This window comes from Narcine bancroftii, chromosome 6, assembly GCF_036971445.1.
Source record: "Narcine bancroftii isolate sNarBan1 chromosome 6, sNarBan1.hap1, whole genome shotgun sequence".
Taxonomy (NCBI): domain Eukaryota; kingdom Metazoa; phylum Chordata; class Chondrichthyes; order Torpediniformes; family Narcinidae; genus Narcine; species Narcine bancroftii.
In genome coordinates, this window is record NC_091474.1 from 68,876,998 (window position 1) to 68,900,158 (window position 23,161).

Sequence of the window (23,161 nt, forward strand, 5' to 3'; positions counted from 1 at the left end):
GGCTTGGCTTCGCGGATGAAGATTTATGGAGGGGTATGTCCATGTTTGCTGCAGGCTCGTTGGTGACTTACAAGTCCGATGCGGGACAGGCAGGCACGGTTGCAGCGGTTGCAAGGGAAAATTGGTGGGTTGGGGTTGGATGTTGGGTTTTCCCTCCTTTATCTTTTGTCAATGAGGTGGGCTCTGCGGTCTTCTTCAAAGGAGGTTGCTGCCCGCCAAACTGTGAGGCGCCAAGATGCACGGTTGGAGGCGAGATCAGCCCACTGGTGGTGGTCAATGTGGCAGGCACCAAGAGATTTCTTTAAGCAGTCCTTGTACCTCTTCTTTGGTGCACCTCTGTCTCGGTGGCCAGTGGAGAGCTCGCCATAGAACACGATCTTGGGAAGGCGATGGTTCTCCATTCTGGAGACGTGACCCACCCAGCGCAGTTGGGTCTTCAGCAGCATGGATTCGATGCTTGCGGACTCTGCCAGCTCGAGTACTTCGATGTTGAAAATGAAGTCATTCCAATGAATGTTGAGGATGGAGCGGAGACAGTGCTGATGGAAGCATTCTAGGAGCCGTAGGTGATGCCGGTAGAGGACCCATAATTCAGAGCTGAACAGGAGCGTGGGTATGACAACGGCTCTGTACACTCTGATCTTTGTGTGTTTCTTCAGGTGGTTGTTTTTCCAGACTCTTTTGTGTAGTCTTCCAAAGGCGCTATTTGCCTTGGCAAGTCTGTTGTCTATCACTTTGTCGATCCTTGCATCAGATGAAATAGTGCAGCCGAGGTAGGTAAACCATTTTGAGTTCTGTGATCAGGGAAAAATCACTATGATGCCCCACCTCCCCTTGACTCAGTGCAGACCCGGCTCTATGGTACAAGGGACACTAATTAAATGCTCCCAACCCTTTAAACAGAGCACATCTTACCAACAGTTTCTCCAGCTCCCTTCCACATTTCTTGGCCTGGAGTGAAGCAGAGTGGTCCCAAGCTGGCAAAGAGAGAGATCAAAGAGCACATGGCACCTTTATAGTGCTGGAGGGTCCAGCTCAGATCATTTCTCAATGGGTCAGTGCCAGGAGGGTTAATCCAATTACAATAGCCAATGGCCCAAGGCCAAGTACAAGCAGGCTGCAGAGTGCAGTCCAGGTAATTTACATGGAACAACAGCAAGGTGTGCACTAATAGGTGGGGCAGGGGCAAATGTTGATTGACAGCTGCTGTGTGCTCCAACTAGGTAGGGGGCAGTGCTGACACATGACAGCTACAACCTTTCCCAATACAGGAACCTGCTGAGAGCCAGATCGCAGGTCTTTAAGTCTGGATATCCAGATCAGTACAGCAGGAGCACGTGTGGCCTGTGAAAGGCTATATCCCAGGTGAAGTGAAAATTCTAGATGAAAATAGAAATATCAAGGGACACACAGCAGATGTGCCATAACCCATTACAAAGCTAAATCTGATAAAGTAGCAGATGGCAAAGCTTCTCTCCCAGAGGAACTCAATGCCTTCTACACCCAATTTGACAGCAGTAACAGCAAAGAACCACTCCTCCCCACCCCACATCCCCTGATGATTCCATCCAAGGAAAGCATCCAGCCTGGATGGAGTACCTGGCCGAGTATTAAAGATCTGTGCTGACCAATTTATCAAGATATTCACGGATATCTTCAGTATCTCACTCCAGCAGGGCGTGGTACCCACCTGTTTTAAACAGGCATGCCCACAAAGAGTGTGCTAACCTGTCTTAATGACTATAGACCAATGGCACTTACATCAACAGTGATGAATTGTTTTGAAAGGCATATCCGCTCCTGTCTGAGCGATGACATGGATCTGTTCCAGTTCTCCTATTGCAGCAACAGGTGGATGGTGGATGCCATTTCACTGGCTCTACACAAAGCCCAAGAACACCTGGACAGTTAAGATGCATACATCAGGATGCTCTTTATCAAATACAGTTGAACATTTAACACCATCATCCCCTTAAAACTGGTCAGCAAACTTCAAGTCTTGGAACTCAACATCCCACTGTGTAATTGGATCCTGGATTTCCTCACCTCCAGACCACAATCAGTGAGGATTGGTAAGAACATCTCCCCCACTATCTCCATCAGTACCGGAGCAGCTGTATTCTTAGCCCTCTGCTCTACTCACTTTACACCTACGACAATAACACCATCTACAGATTCACCGACGATACCACGGTAGTGGGTTGTATAAAGGAAGGGGACAAGTCAGCGTACAGGATGGAGATTGAAAACTTGGTTGAGTGGTGCACCAACAGAAACTTTACACTCAATGTCACCAAAACCAAGGAGCTGTTGTTGACTTCAGAAAAGGAAAGCCAGAGGTGTATGGTCCAGTGATCATTGGGGAAAGGGGGAGCATATTTAGGTTCTTGGGAGTCACTATTTCAGAGGATCTTTCCTGAACCCAACACACCAATGGCATCATGAAGAAAGCACATCAGCACATCTACATCCTCAGGAGTTTACAGAGGTTTGGTAAATTTCTACAGAGATGTGATGGAAAGTGTGCTGACCGACTGCATCACTCTCTGGTATGGGGACACCAATACCCCTGAGCGTAAAGCCATTCAAAAGTTAATGGAGACAGCCCAGAACATCACAGACAAAACCCTCTCCTCTATTGAGAACATCTACAGGGAATGCTGCCATCGGAGAGCAGCAACAATCATCAAAGACCCACACCACCCAGCACGCGTTCTGTTCTCACTGCTGTCATCAGGAAAGAGGTCTGGGTGCCACAAGACTCACACCACCAGGTTCAGGAACAGCTGCTACCCCTCCACCATCAGTCTCAACAACAGACTCAATCAGGGACTCATTTGAGGACTTATAGTTGTGCACTTTATTGATCTTATTTTCTCATCTCTGTATTGCACAGTCAGTTTTTTTACATTCATTATCTGTTCTACAGTTCGTTGTAAGTCTACATATTCACACTGTGTACAGTTTATTTTTTGCACTACCAATAAGTGATAATTCTGCCGTGCCCACAGGAAAAAGAATCTCAGGTTTGTACGTGATGTCATGTATGTACTCTGACAATAAATCTGAAATCTAAAAGATGATGGTTTGCACTGCTCTACCCTGCACTTAGTCTTTGCAACCCTGTAAATGTAGCACTACAGCCTGCACCTTGTTTTATAATTGTGTTATCTCTAACACTTTAGTGTATAGGAGTAACACATGAAGACCTGCAACCACCATGATTGAAGTAAAAACACGATGCTGGAGAAGCGTAGCAAAGTTAACGATATAGAACCAGCATTTCGGGCTTGAGCCCTTCATCATTATGAAGAGTTGGGGGGGGCGGGAGTGTTTGAGGTGCAGGGGGAGGAGCACAGTGGCTCCTCCTCTCCATCTCCTACTCGGGAGATGAGCTTTGCACAGACATATCTTTTTACAAACCTACCAACTCCCACAACTACCTTGACTACACATCCAGTCCCCTGCAGCAAATCTCAGGATCTCAGTCTCCATTGTGTCTGTTTCCAAGAAGAGGCCTTCCAGTCCAGATCACCCAAAATGTCCTTCTTCTTCCAAAAATGTGTCTTCCCCATCATCTCCAGCAATTCAATCTTTATGCGCATCTCCTCCATTTTCCCTGGCTTGGTCCCCTCTGCCCCTAGACACAATAAAAACAGGATTCCCCCTTGTCCTCACCTACCACCCCACCAGCCTTTGCATCCAACACATTATCTTCCGTAATTTCCACCACCTTCAACATGATTCCTCCACCAGGCACATCTTTCCCTCTCCTCCCCTCTCTGCCTTCTGTAGGGATCAACCCCTCCGCAATTCCCTTATCCCCTTATCCCTTCCCATTAATTGCCTCCTTGGCGCCCTCCCCTGCGGCCGCAGCAAGTGCCACACCTGCCTCCACAACTCCTCCCTCGCCCCATTCAGGCCCCCAAGGAGCCCTTCCAAGTGAAACAACACTTTACTTGTGAGTCTGCAGGAATCATCTACAGCATCCGATGCACCTATTGTAGTCTTGTCTACCACTTTGCTGAGCACCTCTGCTCTGACCGCATAAGTGACAGCGGTCTTCCAGCAGCCGACCACTTCGAAAGTGCACCCCACTCCTGTGCTGACACGTCTGTGCATGGCCTCATACTGTCAAACCAAGACCGCCTGTAAACTGGAGGAGCAGCACCTAATTTTCCATCTGGGCCCTCTCTTGCCGGATGGCACTTACGTCGACTTCTCTGGTTTCTGCGAGCCTACTCTCTATTCTTCACCATCCCTCTCTCTCCTTTCTTCCAGCTCTCCACCCCTTCCCTCTCCATTCACAGAGCTATTCCCCCACCCCCTATTTTCCCTTCCTCCCTTATTACCTCTTGCCTGTGGGACTGTGCTCCTTGCCCTGTTCCTCTCCCCCCACCATTTTGTTCCTACCTCTGATGAATGGGTCAAGCCTGAAATGTTGGTTATGTATCTTCATCTCTGCAATATTAAGTAGAGTGTTTGACCAGCTGAGTTCCTCCAACTAAGTGTTTTGACTTAGCATGCAAGGGCCCCTGTCCTACTCTCTCCATATTCCCACCAACATTCCAGATGACGACTTATCGACACACTTGGGGCAATTTACAGTCATTGATTAACTAGAATATGCAGGGGTGTCCAGAGAATCTGGAGGAAAACCCACTGGGAGACCAATCACTCTCCACACAGACAGCACTCAAGGTCAGGACTGAATTTCAAAGCACTCAACCAACATCTGGGAATAGGAATGTAAAGTCAACGGTGAACTGAAATTTTCTCGAGAGCAGAAAAGGGCTGATGAAAAGGGAAGAAAAAAGCTTTAATGCCCGCTCTGATCAGAATTGATCCCCATTTCAGCCAAATGTGTAATCCTCTCATTTAGACACCTTTATTGCCCTCTCTCTTCCTCGTGCCTAACTGTAGAGACTTTGAGGACCTTCACTCTGTCCGCTGTACTAGCAAGTGGCCGACTGTTTTAATTCCACACACCGTTGCTGCCCTCACATTTCTGTCCACGTCCTCGTGTACTGCAAATCTGCAGGACCCACAAATCGGGTAAACACCTTGTATTCAGTCTGGGCACTCTCCAACCAGACGGCTTCTCCAATGTCCTCCGTGAGTCTCTTTCCCTACTCTTCAGTCTCCTTTGCTCCAGCTCCCTTCCCTTCCCTCTCTGATCAGAGAGTTATGCCACCTCCTATCAGTGCTCAGCTTTTTATTTCTCTGCTATCCTCCCATCTGTACCCATCTTTTAAATTTTAAATTTTAGGCCATTTCAGCCCACGAGCCCGTGCTGCCAAATTACACCCAATTAACCTACACTCCCAGAACATTTCAAACAGTGGAAGGAAACCGGATCCCCCACTGGGGAAAACCCTCGCAGACACAGTGAGAATGTACAAATTCCTTACAGACAGCGCGGGATTCGAACCCCGGTCCAGATCACTAGTGCTTGTAAAGGCGTTGTACTAACCACATACCTGTCAGCCTGTGCTCCTCCCCTTCTCTTTCCACCCCCCCATCCCCCTCCTCTTCATTCAGGTGCCTGTCTGATTTGTGTTTATACCCAATGAAGGGTCCAGCCACAAAACCTTGGTTACCCGGGTGGCCAGCTGAGTTTCTCCAGCACATTTGTGTATTGCACACAACCCCAGCATTTGCAGCCTTTCTTATCTAACTCCTGACTATTGAGGTTGACACTCTCAACCACAAAATAATAAGTAGGAGCTTTGTGTTTATTTTGCATGAACACAGGCCTTGAAGGGACCCATACAAAATCTGCCGACTTTCAACAAGATTACGTGAACTCTCCTACCTCCAGGTTAATTAGCACCTTTAAAATGGAGCTGAGCCAATATTTGTTGGGGAATGGGAGTTGCAGATATATTTAATGGGACTCTCAGATGTTGAGTTTCCACATTGACCTGGAAAAATAAATTAGATTTCACAAAGGAAAGGCATCAATAAAGCAAGAAGGTCCATGATGACTGAACAGGCACCATCCGCGGATCCTGAACACCATGGGTCTCTGCTCAAATAGGGGAACTGCAGAGCTCGGATAGGATCCAGATGCATTTTGCAGACGTTTGCGGGAATTAATCAGTGAGTCTCCTTTTACTTCGCTCGATTTGAATTTTCCTGATTTTTGCTGAAATCAGTGCCGGAAAAATCAGGAATTCTGCAGATGCTGGGGTCGCGTGCAATCCAAAGTGTATATCAGTGAAACTGTCTTATTGCTAAGCAATGGTACAACCCGAGTTGTTCTGCAAATTGTCTTCTGGATGAACACAGTGAAACATGAGATGCAGATGCTGTGATGGTCGTGAAAATGCAGAAATGCAGGAGGAACTCAGCCTGAGCCCTTCTTCAAGGTACGAGTAAAAAGAAGCAGAAGCCTGAATTAAGAGACTAAGGAAAGAAAGGCCACTGGTAGTGTGACAGAGATATTTGGGAGATAAATTGGGAAAGGTTTGTTAGAGCAGGTCACACGCAAACACTTTAGAACACAGAGTTTTTGCAGAGTGCCCAGAGACTTCAATAATGGAGTGTTGTTTGCAAAAGGCAACAAGTGTAACAACAGGCAGTAGCAACTTGGTCTGGAAAAGAGAATTTACCGTCTAGAAGGTCATGTGATCTTTGCAGGCAGAGAGCAGAGAAAACAGGCTTTGCTCTCAGAGTTGGCAGGATTGAGAGAGAGAGAGAGAGAGAGAGGAGAGAGACACAGACATTTGTTCCAGAGGAACAAGCTGGCAAACCTTGGAAGACGGCCTGGTCAAAGGAGAGGACTGGCTGTCCAGTGTTTCCCTTGGAAAAGGATAAGCAGAAAGGAACTCTGTGGTGACCTGAAAGAAAGAGGTTATCATCTGGAGTATCCTGGAGGGGTACAAGTTTCAACAGCAAAACACTGAAGTGGCTGATTAAAAAGGAATCAGTTGTGGATGTCCTGGAACAAGAAAAACTCTCTGAAAACCAACAAGAACCTTTCTGAGTGGTAACTATTTACCTGTTAAGCACTAAAGCCTGGTGAATTTTATTATTGTTAACTTCTGTGCACAGTACAGGAATTGCCTGCAACCAGTGAGATCGGACTGTGAACCAAAGAACTTTTCTGAACTTACACACACATTACACACACCTGCACTTAGAGTTAGAAGGGAGTTAAGTAGGTTAAGTAAGTCAATAGAGATAAGTTAAAGTTTAATTATATTTTCATGCTCAAAGATAATTAAAAGCAACTTTGGTTTAAGTTACTCTTTGTCGTGGTGAATATCTATTTCTGCTGGGATTTGGGGTTCTCTGGATTTGTAACAGTAGGAGCACAGACCAAGGTGATAATTGGTCATGGATCGGACAGGAGAGCAGAGGTGAGAATTGATAGGGGAAGGGTTAGGCTCTATGAATGTAGATCTGGAAAGAGAGAGAGAGATATAGAATGCGCAAAAAGAAAGGAAAAATCAGGATAAATGGGGAGGGAGAAGGTAGGGGTACTAATGGAAACTGGAGATTTTGATTTGATGTCAATGCCATCCAGCTGGAGGGTGACCAGACAGAATAAGGGATATTGTTCCTTCAATTTGTGTGTGGTCTCAGTCTGGCAGTGCACAAGTTCCTGGACAGACATGTCAGCAAGGGAATGGGGCAGGGAATTCAAATGGGAGAGTTTGACAATCCTTGTTATTGGGGAGGACAGAGTCATGGTGCCCAACAAAGTGATCTCCCAGCCTGCATCTTTGTAGAGGAGACCACACAGGGAGCACTGGATGCGGTCCCAGGGCCGGGTGCCAAATGGGTGATTGGTGAGAAGGGGAAGTGGACAAGGAAGTTATGGAGGAGCAATCCCTGTGGATGGAGGAGAAGGGAGGAGTGGGGAAGATGTGAGAGAAGAGAAGTGATCCCACCACCTGACACATTTTTCCCCTCTCCTCACCCCCCATCTATCTTCCACAGGAAGACTCCTTCCATGACTCCCTCATCCATTCCTACCAATCACCTCCTTTGTACCTACCCCTGTGACCGCGGGGGGTGCACCACACCTTGAGGAAAGGCTCAGGCCCCTGTGGACACTGCTGAACCCTGCTGAGATGCTCCAGCACGTCTGTGTCTTTTCTTCTGGAGGAACTCAGCAGGTTGAGCTGCCTTGGTGGGAGAAAAAGAACTGTTGACTTTTTGGGATGGAGCCCTAAATCATTCTTTGTCTCCACCAATGCTGCTTGACCCTGCTGTCTTGTTCCAGATTCAACCATCTGCAATCTTCCACGTCTCCCATGTACCGATCAAGTCTGTGAAAAAGGGTCTTTGCTTCCTTAAGATTCCATCTATTAAATCAGAAATGATTTAACAAGAAAGATTTTGTACTGAAGTGATTCAACGAGCAGCTTGCAGTTACATCAAATAATGACAGGCTAATTCACACAACAATTAGTCCATGCAAATATACCTAACTTTTATTCAAAAATAAGAATGACCGCACAGCCATGACTGATGCTGAATATTTTGGCGTTTATAATGTGCATTTGAGTAACAATTTTGTTTATTGGTCCAGCATTGAGAGAATCAAATTAACCCTATTTTTTATTATTGATATTTACTGCATATTTTAAAATATTTCTGCATGTACTAGACATCCCAGTTAGGATATCTGAAGAAGTTTAGGGATGTTAATGTTCACCACCACCTTCATGATGAAGAATGCAAATAATGTATACTGGTTGGTGAGTTAATTTGCCACTGCAAACTGTTCCGTCTCTGTTGGTGACAGGAGACTATAGGGATATCTGTGACAGAACAAAGACATACACTGCAGGCCCTTCAGCCCTTGATGTTGTGCCAACTCATATACTCCTTCCTAAAAAAAGAGTACTCAACCCTCCCTCCCCCATAACCCTCTATTTTTTCTTTCATCCATGTGCCTGTCTAAGAGTCTCTTAAATGTCCCTAATGTTTCAGCCTCCACCACCATCCCCGGCAAGGCATTCCAGGCACTCACAACACTGTAAAAAAATACGACTGATGTCTCCCCTAAACTTCGCTCCCTTCACTTTGTACATCTGTCCTCTGGTGTTTGCTATTCCTGCCCTGGGAAACAGGTTCTGGTTGTCCATCCTATCTATGCCTTTCATAATCTTCTCATCCTCTATCAAATCTCTTCTCATCCTTCTACACTCCAAAGTGAAAAGTCCCAGCTCTGCTAACCTTGCCTCATAAGACGTTTCCCAATCCAGGTAAAATCCTGTTAAATCTGCTCTGCACCCTCTCCATAGCTTCCACATCCTTCCTGTGATGAGGTGACTAAAGATTTGTAGAGTTGTAACATGACCTCTCTACTCCTGAATTCAGTTCCCCTAGAGGCAAGGAATAGCGGAGGGCTAAGCATTTATTTATTTAATTGCATGTGTATAAGGGCTAGGACTAGCAGAGTTTTAAAGGTATGTTTATTTATTTAGATGTGTCGGGACTAAGGTCGGGGAGGGGGCCTCGTGTGCATGTGTGTGACGTCGGTCGGAGGACAGATTTAAAAAGGGCAAGACATCTTCCACTGTCTTTCAGGTGTTTACCATTCCAGTTAAATATTTAAGTGTTTATTAGTGTTAAGTGTTGAGGCAGTGATTGGATCATTGGGTGCAAGTGTGAGGAATTAAGAAAATTATCCAGAGCTGCACAGTGGTTGTGTTCATAGACTTAGCATTCCCTAAAAGGAGGAACATGTTGGGAGTGGACAGTGATGGAGTGGCTCGGGGACAGAATGGGATGTTAAAGTTGTACCTTTGTCTTTCTGCGCCGTCATCGAGCAGGATTGGATAATGCAGGTACCAGGGTAGAGCTGTTTTTTTTTCAAAAATAGGAGAAGAGGAGGGTGTGGCATTGTTGCTTAAGGATAGTATCACAGCTGTACAGAGGAGGGCATGGAGGAAGGCGAGTCTGCTGAGTCAGTGAGGGTGGAAATCAGAAATGAAATCACTGACATTGATTGCTGAGGCAATGAATCAAACCTGCATGTTCCATAATCGACAGAACTGAAAATTGAGAGGGTACACCATTCCTTCCAGTGTCTGCTCCTGTAGGTTATATAGTCTTGGAATTCCAAAGCTCTGACATGGTCCTTTGGAGCAACTTGTACATGCTGAATAAGCCGATGCCTTCTGCCTGTATTCAGTCCACATCCCTTGAAACTGTTCCTCTTCAGGCCGCAGGGACCTCCTCTCCTGCTTTCCTCACTCTCCCCTCCTCCATCCCGGAACACCAGGTCATGCACCTTCCGGAACGTCTGCTGCGGAGCACCAAGAAGCCATTGCCTCTGTCCAGGCTTGGATTTGCCCATCCCTGTTTCATCCTTTGATCTGTGTTCTTTCAATCCTCTGTCTCAATTCTCAAGTCTGATGCAGAGTATTAACCCAAAGCATCAATGCTTCCTCTCCCCTCCAATGGTGCAGCTCAACCCACTGGGTTCCTGGGGCAGTTTGTTTTCACTTGCTCCTCCCAATTCAACAGTTTGTTTTTCCTTCTGTGAAGATTGTTCTTAATTACCTCAAAAAGTGCACTGGCACATTTGGAAGCCCTGGTGGTTGCACAAGCCAAGAATGACTGTGGGTGGAATGCGACTCGGGGCTTGTGTAACTTCCATTTCCAAAACCAGACTCCCACATTCTAAGCTCTATCAGATTCTCTGACTGTCAGAAGAATTCAGGAAGTGCAATATCCCCACTGACATTTGGCCCATGATCGCTCAAAGTGAAGTAGGAGCATGGGGGATGGGAATGCTATCCTTGAGATTCTGGGCTGGGGAGAGGGGAAGACCACTTCAGCATCAACCCATCTGCTTGCACTACTGACCATCACCTACCCCATCTGTGAAAGAGTATGGGGTTCTTTCACTGCCCTCAGTCACTTCAGAAGATGCAAGAATGGAGAGAAGTCGCTCTCAATCCCAAGGAACTGCCTCAGTTAATGTTGACATGAAAGATGGCATAGTGAAATAGAATTTTAATTTAGTTTTAATTAAATATTCCTCTTTAAGAATGAAGACCTACTGAAAGAGTTCAGAGTCATTAGGCATGGGGTTGTGGCATAAATTTAATGTCCAACATTGACCCCGCAAATAACCTGGGATACGTGCAGCATAAGCTCTGTTGTCTTCACTCTGCAATTCCACACATCAACCAAGCACATCTTATGAATCCACTGCAGTTTTCTCCATCTGCATGTGGATCAACAAGCTAGTGAGATTAAAAATGAAAGGGCATGGTTAAGGGTGAAATCTTTGATGGGAATATTAGGGGAAACTTCCTCACTCCAGGGGGTGAGAGTGTGGAGCAAGCTGTCAGCCGAAATGGTGAATGCAGGGTAGATTTGGACAAGTACGTGGATGGGAAGGGTATGGTGGCCACTAGTCTGGGTGAAGATCAATGGGACTAATGCACAATGATGGTTTGGCATAGGCGAGATGGCTCAAAAGGCCTGCTCTGCAGTGTTCTATGTTTCCATGGACCCTGGTTCATGAGTGGTTTGTAATAATTTAGGGGCTTTGATTAATTAAAGCCAGCTTGCATCTCTTATTTAATAATGTGTGTTGTGGTTGAAACCACTAATGGAAGACAATTTGTCCTGAGAGTTGTCAGAGCCACTCGCTGTTTCCTGCTCATTGGGCTTGGTAGACAAGATTGACGGGAGGAACACTCACAGACGATTTCCAACTGTTAGTGCAGAGTGGCCAATGAGCATAGGAATAGGAGGATAGAATGGATTGACATGTGGCTGAGTGGGGTGGGGGGGGGTGGAAACTGCTTCATATTTATGAACAATTGGGATCTCTTCTGTGCAGAGGTGACCTGGACATGAGAGGCAGGTTGCACCTTAACTGGGACTAATATTTCTGGCAGGGAGATTTGATAGATTCACTAAACAAGTTTCGTGCTCATCTGCCACAGAGTTGGGAGACACTATGAGGAGAGAGAGGGACTCAAAAGTTCAAGGATAGTGAACAAGGAAAACAAACTGAGTTGAAACAGAACAGGATTGCAGAGGTAGGGTTAGGGTTTATTTTAACAGAAGGAGTGTGGCAGTGAAGCAGGTGTGCTGGGGGTGTAGATCGGTATTGAACAGTGGGGATGTTGTAGTCATAACATGCACATGATTTAGGAGGACAGACAGCTCAATGTTCTAGATATTTCTGATGCAGAGCGATGTAGCAATGGAAATGGGGTGGGGGAGGGGGGAGGGTGATTGCAATATTAATCAAAGAATATATCACAGCTATCTTTGAAAGGATGTTGCCAGAGAACTATAGTGAGGCAGTGTGAGTGGAAATCAAGAACTGAAAAGGAGAGGTCGCCTTGATGGGTGTATACTTTTGGGCACCAAATAGTCCCTGAGAGCTGGAGGGTCAAATATGCAAAGTGATTGATATGATTTGTAAAAATACCAAGGCTGTTATCAGTGATTTCAACTTCCTGAACACTTACTGGGAATACCAAGGTATAAAGAGGTTGAATGGTGTGAACTTTTTTTAAGCAATAAATGGATTTTGGAAGGGGCAATATTGGTCCTTGTAACAGGGCATGAAGCTGGTATGGTTACAGGTCTCAGTTTGGGGGGATCAGAGGCCACAATTCCATTAGCTTTAAGATAGCAATGGTAAAGGATAGCATTGGAACTAAATTTTGAGTTCTACATTGTGGCAGGGCTGATTTGGACATGATTGGACAAGAGTTGGCAATAGTTGACTAGATGCATGTGTTGGAGGGTAAAGGCATGACTGCCAGATGGAAGGTGATTCAGAGTGTGGTTAAGAAGGTCTAAAATTAACATGTTGCCAGTTTGGTCAATGTCAGCCATGAACATTGGTTAACAGGAGAAAAAGAGGCACAGATCAGATATAATAAGGAGATGTGTATTGGATACAGTTAGAGAGGTTCAAGGAATTCCTTGAGGAGCACAAGGAATGTAGCAGTGTTATGAGCAGAGAAATGAGGAGGGCTTCAGCAGACAGTCCAAGGGAGAGTCCATGCAGATTTTATTTGTAGAGTTTGAAGAATATTTTATGGATCTGGGTGGGGGGTCTTGATGTGTAGAGCCAGAGAAGATGGGGGGGGGGGGGCGGAGAAATATGGAATAAATGTTTTGTGAATGTGTTTGCTGTGGAGTAGGATAATTGGTGGGGGGAAGGGGAGGGGTCACTAAAGATGGTGAAGAGGTGTTAGATTTGTATCAAGGTAGATAAATCTCCATGTCCAGTCCTGGGACAACACCGAACACTGTGGGAAGGAAAAATGGAAATTGTTCAGGCCTTGGCAGACACTTTTAACTCATCATTGAAGACAGGAGAAGTTCCGGAGAACTGGAGCACAGTAAGCGTAGTGCCGTAATTTAAAACAAGGTGCACGGATAAGCTGGGTGACTACAGATGAGTTAGTCTGATGTCAGCAGTTGAGAAAATACTGGAGAGGATTCTTTTAAAAATATTTTAATTGAGTTTAACATATAAACTTGCATACAAATTTTCCAGAAAGTGTGTAACAAGTCATCTTGTATACATAGAAGTACAGAAAAAGGATGGAACTACATTGGACAGTTCCTTAATACCACAAGAGAAACAAGTTATTGAATTGATCTATGATAACCATGTTAAACCCATATTTGCCAAATTAATCAGAATAAAAATTGATTAAAAAGAAAAATGCTAAAAACTAAATCTAATTGACTTCCTCCCTCTAATCAAGGTAACTTTTGTAAAATAAAAGGGAAATTGTGGATCAGATACTGACCTCCAGACATCAGACAAAGAATCTCCAGAGCATTCAAAATTCATAACTCTTCCATTTATGATAGTAATCTATGAGTGGGCCTCATGTCTTGTCAAATTGAGACTTTCTATCATTAATGTGGTATCTAATTTTTTTTCCAAGCTTAAATAGGACATTCCATCATGTAACCACTGTGTATGAGTAGGTGAAGAGTCATCTATTTCAATAAAATTTGCTTGTCTGGTAATCAGCGTGGTAAAGGCTAAAACTTTCTTCTGAGCTGCAGACAGAGGTATATCTGGCTCACATGAAAACCCAGACAAAGCAATTAATGGACGTGGTTCTATTTTGATCTTTAAAAAAAAAAAATTCATTGATAAAGTTTGGGAAATGTTTTTCCAAAATCTCTCTAAAAATTTGAACACTCCCAAAACACAAGGATCCGAGAAGCTGCAAATATGTTACATTTTACATAGTGGATCAATAACGGCATAAAAATGAGATGATTTAAGTTTGGAACTTGTGTGTTCTATGGACCACTTCAAATTGTAATGAACAATTCTTTGCACAAAATGAAGAATCATGAATCAAACTGAGAGCAGAGAAGTGGAAAATGTAATGTTCAAATCTCATTCCCGATCTTTCTTAATCCCAGCCATTGAGGCTGATCTTAAATCCAATAAATCATTATAAATATATGATATTAATCCACCATGGGGAATAAAAACCATTGTTTACCCAATTTAGTCAGTTTTTTTGTGTTATAAATGTACATAAGAGTGAACTTTGATCCTGAAAAGCATCTTTTTGCAAGCTATTCTAATTTCCCATTAAAATAAAATAGTGAAAGATCGATCCTAATATTTAGGAATTACAAAAAGTGAGTTTAGTGAAAAAAATGTTTTGGTATTATTCAAAAGATTAAACTGCTATTATGGGGATGGTCATCCTTGTCTATGACAATAATGTTTTTTTAAATTCAATTAAAATGAAGATTTTGCTTAAATTTCTGTATCTTTTACAAGCTTTACCAATTTTTATTCCTAAATCCTTTTTTTCAGCTCATTAAATTCAGTTATTTTGATCTACATATGGTAGGGAAAACCACCACATATTAATAAAGCATATCTTCAAATGACAAAAAGGAGCAGGGGATGAGCACTTCCAGATTTTAGATTTTATTGTTGAGTGATTTAATACACATAATTTATTTTTATTATATCATTTGGATAAGTCAGTGAATCACCTGTCTTGGGTGGAAATGGAACTGAAGTTTTCCAGGAAAAAAATCTTCTTTGGCAATTTTAGGATCTTTTTACCCTTTTCCTTTTTTTTTAAAATTGATACAAAATCCGTTAATGAGAAATGGGTTGAGAATATGGGGTCAATTTAGGAAATGCTTTGGGTTTAATAGTTTTTCTCTGGCTGGTCCCATTATGGATAATCATCTTTTTCAGCTGCCTCTGCTGGATATAGGTTTCGAGGAACGGCATAAGTTAGGTATCCAAAGTTTCAATGATTTTTCCAGATAAGTTTGCTTCTTTTGAACAATTATCAGCCAAATTCAATCTTTCTAACAGACTTTATTTTTCAGTTATTAAATTTTTTTTCATGGAGAAGAGAAGGAATCAAGTTGACAAGGTTGTTGCAGGAGAAGGGAAGTTGTCATGAGAGACAAGTAAAATTATGCTGAAAACCTTGAATGAGAGGGAATCGTATTGAGGTTAAAAACAAAATCCAGATAGGCAATTAAATGATGAAAATTGGCAGGTGGGTGAATCTAAGACGTGAGTGCGTATCGATAAGGTGATTGGGGTGGTGGGATTGAGAAGGGTCGTGAGGGGACTTCTTCACTCAGGACAGTGAGCTGCTAGGCAAAGTGGTGGAGGCAGGTGCTTCAGCTTTCTTTGAAATACTTGGATAATTGCATAGACAAGTGGGGATTGGAGGGGTCTGGGCATCATGCGGGCAAGTGGGACAAAAGCAGAAAGGGTTCAATGTTTAGCCCAGACAAGCTAGGCCTGTTTTCATGCTTTGCGACAGGATGAGAGGTAAGTGACAACATTCCAACCTAATGTCAGGAATCCAGCTCCACTTGATTAAGATGCAGAGCCATGACTTGCATCAGGGAGCTTGCGTTCATTCTCTCAGTCAGTGAATGCACCGTCAAATTACACATCCCATGAACTGTAACAAGGTTCTTCCCTTCTCATGTGTATATCAATAGGTTTGGTGAATCGTGGCTGGGAACTCACCTTTGTATCATCTATCCCACTCTCACATGATCACTCACACCCTGAGCCCCAGCCATCATGTTGATTATTTGTTATGAGCCCAGAGGACCCAAAACCAAGTCCCAGCAGCAATGGATATTCACCAAGACAAATGGTTACTTAAACAAAAGTTGCTTTTAATTTTCTTTAAACATGAAAATAGAATCAAACTTTAACTTATCACTATTGACTTAACCAACCTAACTTAACCCCCTTCAAATTCGAAGCGCACGTGTATGCAATGTGTGTGTAAGTTCAGAAAAGTTCTTTGGTTCACTGACCAATTTCACTTCTTATTCCTCCAAGATCACTAGTTGCAGGCAATTCTTATACTGTGCACAGAAGTTAACATTTATACAGTTCACGAGGCTTTCATGCGTGAAATGTAAATGGTTACCACTCAGGAAGGTTCTTGTCGATTTTCAGAGAGAGATTTGTATGATGGGCACCCAGCCATCTAAGAAACCTGCCCCCTTCAGAGTTCTCCAGATGATAACCTCTTTCTTTCAGGTCACCACAGAGTGCCTTTTTATTTCTCTTATTCCGAGTGAAACATGAGTCAGCCAGTCCTCTCCTCTTGCATGAACCACAAGGGCTTTGACCAGACTGAATCAAGCACTTACAACCTGCCTTGCCCGTGGGGCCTTGCCCGTGGGGCCTTGCCCGTGGGGCCTTGCCCGTGGGGCCTTGCCCGTGGGGCCTTGCCCGTGGGGCCTTGCCCGTGGGGCCTTGCCCGTGGGGCCTTGCCCGTGGGGCCTTGCCCGTGGGGCCTTGCCCGTGGGGCCTTGCCCGTGGGGCCTTGCCCGTGGGGCCTTGCCCGTGGGGCCTTGCCCGTGGGGCCTTGCCCGTGGGGCCTTGCCCGTGGGGCCTTGCCCGTGGGGCCTTGCCCGTGGGGCCTTGCCCGTGGGGCCTTGCCCGTGGGGCCTTGCCCGTGGGGCCTTGCCCGTGGGGCCTTGCCCGTGGGGCCTTGCCCGTGGGGCCTTGCCCGTGGGGCCTTGCCCGTGGGGCCTTGCCCGTGGGGCCTTGCCCGTGGGGCCTTGCCCGTGGGGCCTTGCCCGTGGGGCCTTGCCCGTGGGGCCTTGCCCGTGGGGCCTTGCCCGTGGGGCCTTGCCCGTGGGGCCTTGCCCGTGGGGCCTTGCCCGTGGGGCCTTGCCCGTGGGGCCTTGCCCGTGGGGCCTTGCCCGTGGGGCCTTGCCCGTGGGGCCTTGCCCGTGGGGCCTTGCCCGTGGGGCCTTGCCCGTGGGGCCTTGCCCGTGGGGCCTTGCCCGTGGGGCCTTGCCCGTGGGGCCTTGCCCGTGGGGCCTTGCCCGTGGGGCCTTGCCCGTGGGGCCTTGCCCGTGGGGCCTTGCCCAAGCTTGCCAGCTTGTCCTGTTCCAGTCCCAGCTGCTGTTGCTGGCTGTAACACTGTAGAACTGATCTGTCATTCTCTCTGCTTGAAAAACCACATGACCCTCCTAGAACAGTTCCAGACAATCTGAGGCCCCAACAAGATCTTTCATCTGTTGCCTTTTGAAAACAGCAATCCATTAGTGAAGTCTCTTGGGCACTCTCCAAAGCTCTTGCAAAAGCTCTGAGTCCCCGACATGTCTAGCATTAGCTGAGCTCCAGTATTTCAAACAAGATCTGTTTTAAAGTGTTTGTATGTGACCTACTCTAACTAACCTTTCCCAATTTATCTCCCAAAAACATATCTATATACTCTGTCACACATTGGCTAGTTTTTTGAGCGTAAAAGGCACATCGGCCTAACCCATTCCACAGGAGAGATTTACAAGCCTTGGAAAGAGTGATGTCTCACCTGCTCCAACAGCAGCAAACCAGTGTTGGATGTGTGTAACTAGAAGAGAGAATTGACCAGCATTGCAGGGACCACTGGAGAGTTCATTGTGAGCACTGAAGGGAACCGAACACTCATACATAACACAGTTTCTCACTTTTCACATCCTTTACTTTCCCACAACGAAGCAATGTTGCACCTTGTGTAAGCATGGATCACTTCCACCATCCTCGAGCTGTTGGAGCAGCTTAATAGTGAGCTAGTGAGGTGGTTTCCATGTACAAAGTGACTTGCTCAGCCTTTTCAGGTCCCAACCTGAGATGTTGACTATCCCTTTGCCTCCACGGATGCTGTTTGACCAAGTTCCAAAGCGGTTTACTTGTAGCCCAGACACAGATGCCACAGATTCAAGGCAGTATCTTTGTGCGAGGAGTTGCTGGCTTGCTGCAGGCTGGAGGGAAGGCTTGACTCTCTGCTACCTGCTCGAGGTCAGATAATGTACGTGTTCTGACACAACAAGCGAGGATACAGATATGGCAGTAAAAGATTGATGCACCTTCTGCGTCCACGCACTGATACACTTGGACAACTTACTGCAGGCTATTCTCCCAGCCAGCTGCACACCTTTCGGATTGAAAGCCTATGTGAGGCTCTTCCTCAAGAAGGTAGCCAGTGTCAGTAAGGATCCCCATCACCCTGGTCGCAATCTCTTTTCACTGCTAGCTCCACCTGAAATCTAGCACCTTAATGTTCAAGAATAGTATTATCCAACAGCTATCAAGCCCTAACCAGGGAAGCAGTGGTAATTTTTTTTAGGTGCCAGAGCTCACTAAAGAATGGGGACCTGGAGTAGCCCTGAACCCCTACCCAAACCCCCACCACACCCCAAGACCACTGAAACATTACTTTGGTTTCTTGAATGAGCTGCCACTGTGAATATTAGTTTTTCTATCTTTTGACATTATTTTCTCTTTTTCTGCCTTACATTTGCAGTAGTTTAAATTGTTTCTTGTGTTTCTGACATAGCTGTGTGATGGCAGCAAGCCAGAATTTCAGTGGATCTGTACACCGAATTGTGTGTATGAAATTGCAATCGTTTTGACAATGACCCGGTTCAATGCTAATCTCTGTCTGTGTCGAGTTGGCACATTTTCCCTATGACCATGTGGGTTTCCACAGACACTCAGGTTTTCTCCCATGTCCGAAAGGTGCACAGCTAGCTGGGTGAATAGGCTGCAGTCAGTGACCCAAGTGTGTCGGTGAGTGTTAGAAACTGGGGGGCATTGATAGGATCGAGGGGATTAAAAAAAGGAGAGCACAGCATTAGTGTTTTTTTCAGTTGTCCTGCGCATCCTCTGTGGGAAGAAGGCACATCAGAGAAAAATGGATGAGGAAGACGTAATTAAGTGAGGCTCTGATTGGATCACTCTGAGTCCTGTCTGACTTCGTGAACCAAATGGCTTCCTCCATCTGAAACAAATGCACTGCATAGTTTGCATTCACTGAGATCTGAAATTAAAATTTTGTCTTTTCACCTTAAAACATTACAGCATTGTGCAGGCCCTTCAGCCCTCCATGTTGTGCCAAACCATATTAAAAAGTGCTGAACCTTCCCTATCCTATAACCCTCTCTTTTTGTCCATGTGCCTATCTAATAACTTTTAAAGGCCCCTAATGTTTCAGCCTCTACCACCACTCCTGGCAAAGCATTCCAGGCCTCAACAACTCAGTTTTTAAAAAAAAACAACTATCCCTGATGTCTCCCCTATACTTCCCTCCCTTAATCTTGTATGTGTCCTCTAGTGGTTGTTATTCCCACCCTAGGAAGCAGGTGTTGACTGTCCAACCTATCCATACCTCTCATAATTTTGTAGACTTCAATCAAGTTCCCTTTCATCCTTCTATGCTCCAAAGAAAAAAGTCCCAGCTTTGCCAAACTTACCTCCAAATCCAGACAACATCCTGCTAAATCTCCTCTGCATCCTTTCCATAGCCTCCACATCCTTCCTATAATGAGGCAACCAGAACTGGACACAATACTCCAAATGTGGTCTCACCGGAGAACATGATGGAGATGGATTAATGTAAACACTGAATCAATATTTGGGATTTCATGATGTGAATTGTGCTGCATTGACTTGCAAGGAAATTGCAGTTTTTTTCGAATTTCAGTGCAGTGAACACAGATTACTGGCAGCATTTGTGTAAATTGGTTTTGCCTGGAGAAACAGCATCAGATCTGGTTGCCACAAACGGTATCGGTGTCAGCATCATCAGACCTGCCCTCAGCAGCTGTTTGCTCATTAGGGCTCACGTCCTTTGGGGGTTTGAGGGTGACTTGCTTCCATTCCTGGTTGAAAAGTGCAGTCTCTTCCTCAGTCAGGGCAGGTCTTGGTGAGGTGGTCTGCCGCTGCTGGCACAGCGATTCATTGTTCTTGCCCTAGATGGCCTCCATGCCATGCGGATTGTCTGCTTTGACTGGTCATGGGACAGGAGCTTTGAATCGTTCCTTCAGCCTCCCTGATAATCCAGTAGGAGTGAATCTTGCCTTCATATCTCAAGGTGGAAGCTGTTTAACCTGCGATGATTGCCAAGGCAGGATTAAGGTCAACTGATGCCCTAAGCACAGCCCAACAATGGTTCCCTCTCTCCCCTTCCATGGTCTGACTGACAAGACATGAAGACTCACTAAATGCTGAAAGTGAAATTCAGTTTTCTTCCAGGCCGGACCCCACAACTGTACTAAATATAACCTGTATAAATGTGGTTTTTTTTCCCCATTTATTGTGGGTGGTCGCCTTTTGGTGCAGCCCTGGTTCAGGTGCCCCATGGTAAATCCAGCACTTGGAGAAACCCCCTTCACTTGTTGCCCTCAGCACTTTCTTACCTTGCTTAATGGTTAACTTAATGGTGATTGCACTTTTGTTTTTCTGGTCTGGGGGGTAGGGGTGATGGTCCCATCCCTTCCCAGCACTGAACTCCCGGGGCTTTCATTCCCTCGTGATTGCACTTCAGAAGTCGTGCTGCAGTGGGCAGACGAGGCTTTTATCTGGACGCCCTTTGAGGAGAAGCTCCAAGGGATCATCAATACTTCCAAGGAAAAATCCAGAGGGTGGGTCTTAGGCCAAGGTTCCCTACAAATCTGCCTCATTGGCACACGAGTAGGTTTCAATGAGGAGTTGCTGCAATTATAATGAAACAGACCCCCGTTGTCAATTGGTCGCTCAGCTTCAGGCAGAAGAAAAGGCTCCTTGTCCCAGGCCTCCGTTCAGTCTTGGTGCACAAAAACAAAAAGTTATAAAGACCAGGGACTGCAGAGAACCCGGAAAATAAAGCTGGAAAAGGATTGAAATTTAAAGCATGACATGGTGGATTTATTCCCCGCCAATACTGGAGTTTTATCCAGTTTATTGGAGTAAAATAAATATTTTCAAGTTGGAACTTGAGAAGTACCATGTACATTCCGAAAACACATATAAATGTAATCACACCCTTATAATTGGAATGATTTGGAGACGTAAATATGACTAGGTATAATCATTATTTACTATTTATTTCAACCTATCAATTAGTAATAGTTGAATATACTTGTTGAAGTTGATTTAAGGCATGATTACAGGTGTTGGAACATAAGTGGTAAAGGTTGAACTTTCAGTTGAGGTCTGATGTCACTCGTAATTACCCAAAAATATAAACAGAAAGATGCATAAAATGTACATTTTCATTCAAACAGAAAAACAAGTGAGAAAATCTGGCAGTACACCTGATTCATTATGTTGAGAAGCTCCGAAGGATGTGACACCTGGATAATGCTTGTTGGGCATCTAAATTGGAATTACGCACTTCAATTTTGAAAAGGAAGTGGAAGCAGTGTGACTGGATTCATTTATCTTGACGCTGTTTGCATGATTTTGAGAATAAGTTTTCTTTAGCTTGCTCAGTACTTGAAATATTTCAAAGAGTAAAGGGTTTCCCACCACAGTGGATCTTCAAATAACCATCACTGTCAATGGGACAATTCTGTCCATTCCAAAGTCAAGGTGGAACTTGGATGCAAATGCAGCAGAGAGCGGGCATGGTCCATCCCTGATTTCCAGACCCTCTTTGCTTTCCAGCGAGTGAACATGCATTAATGTCCTACGAGATCCTGCCTTAAGAAAGGCCGCCGTCATGATAAAAGATCCCATCTGCCTCAGCCCTGCTCTCTTCTCACTGCTACTTTCAGTACAGAAATGCGAAGTTCAGAATCTTCAGGTGAATGAATAGTTTTTTTATCCAACAACCATCGGACTCATAAATCTCCCCACACTGTCCTAACCATAGCACTACATCAAAACCACCAAACTGCACTACTGACCCAAACCATTTTCTTGCTCTCTGACAAACCGAATGTTTATTATTTATTTACTTTTTTACCCTACTGTAGTGAGGTCGCTACGGCTACAGCTGGGTTATAGCTCTCGAATATAACCCTAAGGCTGTAGTGTGAATCTACAGGAGAAGAAACACACACACACACACACACACACACACACACACACACACACACACACACACACACACACACACACACACACACACACACACACACACACACACCGCCCCCCCCCCCCCCACCCCAGTAGAGTGTATTCAACACTGAGTTTATTCAGTGCCTGCTCTGCCTTTTATAGTTGGCTCAGCCACGTCACCACTGGGGGTATGGCTTGAGTGGGCCGGCTGCCGATTGGTTACCTTGGATAACCCGGGTCCCCTGAGATTGGCCAGTTTCATCACACTGCCGATGGCCTATGGAAAAGGGTGTTTCAGTCCGCACGATAGTTTGCTGGTTGCTGTGTTTGACAACCATTTCCTGTGTTGGCCCGAGGCGCAGGCCATGACACTACTATCTATTTTTTTTTCTGTCCTGATGTGCCATGTGTTTTATGTTCTGGGTACTGGTGAAGCTGCAGTGAGTCAAACTTTCATCTCTCTTGCCTGTTTGTCTGTGCTCCTTCCCCCTCTCTCCCACCCCTACCTTTTCATTCAGGCATCTACCTGTACTTCCACATTCCTGATGAAGTGCCTAGGCCCAAAGCATTGACTACCTTTTAGTTTCTGCAGGCACTGCAGCTTCTCCAGCATATTTGTGTGTTGCACTTGACCCCAGCATATGAAAAATCTTCTGTTTCAACTCAGATTGAATATATGTATTCTATTGATGTATTTGACATGGTGGAATTCTGTTCTCTGCCCATTAGCAGCAAAGTTGCCAGTGAATATTTTAAGTATGGAATTTTTCTCCTTGGTGCTTTGTGTTTAATACATTAAGTTGGAAGGAAAGGGAAGTTGTCTACTTGAGTAACAGTGGAATCCTGTTTCTATTTCCATCA

The 23,161-nt window shown here is 45.2% G+C and overlaps 1 protein-coding gene across 1 annotated transcript in view; it reads left to right on the forward strand.

Annotated features, from left to right (window-relative positions):
• The window catches only part of LOC138736174 (CUB and sushi domain-containing protein 1-like), a 2,349,200-nt gene that overhangs the window by 1,360,913 nt on the left and 965,126 nt on the right, over nucleotides 1–23,161 (forward strand). The window lies entirely within an intron of this gene.